Consider the following 2,500-nt stretch of genomic DNA (forward strand, 5'->3'; position numbering starts at 1 on the left):
CCAGGCCCCTATAAAGCCGGTCGTAAAAAAGACTAAGTCCCCCGGGTGACCAGGCCCCTATAAAGCCGATCGTAAAAAAGACTAAGTCCCCCGGGTGACCAGGCCCCTTTAAAGCCGATCGTAAAAAAGACTAAGTCCCCCGGGTGACCAGGCCCCTATAAAGCCGATCGTAAAAAAGACTAAGTCCCCCGGGTGACCAGGCCCCTATAAAGCCGATCGTAAATAAGACTAAGTCCCCCGGGTGACCAGGCCTCCGAAAAGCCGATCGTAAAAAAGACTAAGTCCCCCGGGTGACCAGGCCTCCGAAAAGCCGGTCGTAAAAAAGACTAAGTCCCCCGGGTGACCAGGCCCCTATAAAGCCGATCGTAAAAAAGACTAAGTCCCCCGGGTGACCAGGCCCCTATAAAGCCGATCGTAAAAAAGACTAAGTCCCCCGGGTGACCAGGCCCCTATAAAGCCGATCGTAAAAAAGACTAAGTCCCCCGGGTGACCAGGCCCCTATAAAGCCGATCGTAAAAAAGACTAAGTCCCCCGGGAGACCAGGCCCCTATAAAGCCGATCGTAAAAAAGACTAAGTCCCCCGGGTGACCAGGCCCCTATAAAGCCGATCGTAAAAAAGACTAAGTCCCCCGGGTGACCAGGCCCCTATAAAGCCGGTCGTAAAAAAGACTAAGTCCCCCGGGTGACCAGGCCCCTATAAAGCCGATCGTAAAAAAGACTAAGTCCCCCGGGTGACCAGGCCCCTATAAAGCCGATCGTAAAAAAGACTAAGTCCCCCGGGTGACCAGGCCTCCGAAAAGCCGATCGTAAAAAAGACTAAGTCCCCCGGGTGACCAGGCCTCCGAAAAGCCGATCGTAAAAAAGACTAAGTCCCCCGGGTGACCAGGCCTCCGAAAAGCCGGTCGTAAAAAAGACTAAGTCCCGCGGGTGACCAGGCCTCCGAAAAGCCGGTCGTAAAAAAGACTAAGTCCCCCGGGTGACCAGGCCCCTATAAAGCCGATCGTAAAAAAGACTAAGTCCCCCGGGTGACCAGGCCCCTATAAAGCCGATCGTAAAAAAGACTAAGTCCCCCGGGTGACCAGGCCCCTATAAAGCCGATCGTAAAAAAGACTAAGTCCCCCGGGTGACCAGGCCCCTATAAAGCCGATCGTAAATAAGACTAAGTCCCCCGGGTGACCAGGCCTCCGAAAAGCCGATCGTAAAAAAGACTAAGTCCCCCGGGTGACCAGGCCTCCGAAAAGCCGGTCGTAAAAAAGACTAAGTCCCCCGGGTGACCAGGCCCCTATAAAGCCGATCGTAAAAAAGACTAAGTCCCCCGGGTGACCAGGCCCCTATAAAGCCGATCGTAAAAAAGACTAAGTCCCCCGGGTGACCAGGCCCCTATAAAGCCGATCGTAAAAAAGACTAAGTCCCCCGGGTGACCAGGCCCCTATAAAGCCGATCGTAAAAAAGACTAAGTCCCCCGGGTGACCAGGCCCCTATAAAGCCGATCGTAAAAAAGACTAAGTCCCCCGGGTGACCAGGCCCCTATAAAGCCGGTCGTAAAAAAGACTAAGTCCCCCGGGTGACCAGGCCCCTATAAAGCCGATCGTAAAAAAGACTAAGTCCCCCGGGTGACCAGGCCCCTATAAAGCCGATCGTAAAAAAGACTAAGTCCCCCGGGTGACCAGGCCTCCGAAAAGCCGATCGTAAAAAAGACTAAGTCCCCCGGGTGACCAGGCCTCCGAAAAGCCGATCGTAAAAAAGACTAAGTCCCCCGGGTGACCAGGCCTCCGAAAAGCCGGTCGTAAAAAAGACTAAGTCCCGCGGGTGACCAGGCCTCCGAAAAGCCGGTCGTAAAAAAGACTAAGTCCCCCGGGTGACCAGGCCCCTATAAAGCCGATCGTAAAAAAGACTAAGTCCCCCGGGTGACCAGGCCCCTATAAAGCCGATCGTAAAAAAGACTAAGTCCCCCGGGTGACCAGGCCCCTATAAAGCCGATCGTAAAAAAGACTAAGTCCCCCGGGTGACCAGGCCCCTATAAAGCCGATCGTAAAAAAGACTAAGTCCCCCGGGTGACCAGGCCCCTATAAAGCCGATCGTAAAAAAGACTAAGTCCCCCGGGTGACCAGGCCTCCGAAAAGCCGATCGTAAAAAAGACTAAGTCCCGCGGGTGACCAGGCCTCCGAAAAGCCGGTCGTAAAAAAGACTAAGTCCCCCGGGTGACCAGGCCCCTATAAAGCCGATCGTAAAAAAGACTAAGTCCCCCGGGTGACCAGGCCCCTATAAAGCCGATCGTAAAAAAGACTAAGTCCCCCGGGTGACCAGGCCCCTATAAAGCCGATCGTAAAAAAGACTAAGTCCCCCGGGTGACCAGGCCCCTATAAAGCCGATCGTAAAAAAGACTAAGTCCCCCGGGTGACCAGGCCCCTATAAAGCCGATCGTAAAAAAGACTAAGTCCCCCGGGTGACCAGGCCCCTATAAAGCCGATCGTAAAAAAGACTAAGTCCCCCGGGTGAC

The sequence above is a fragment of the Atractosteus spatula genome (assembly GCF_055471065.1).
Source record: "Atractosteus spatula isolate fAtrSpa1 chromosome 17 unlocalized genomic scaffold, fAtrSpa1.hap1 SUPER_17_unloc_2, whole genome shotgun sequence".
Classification (NCBI taxonomy): Eukaryota; Metazoa; Chordata; class Actinopteri; order Semionotiformes; family Lepisosteidae; genus Atractosteus; species Atractosteus spatula.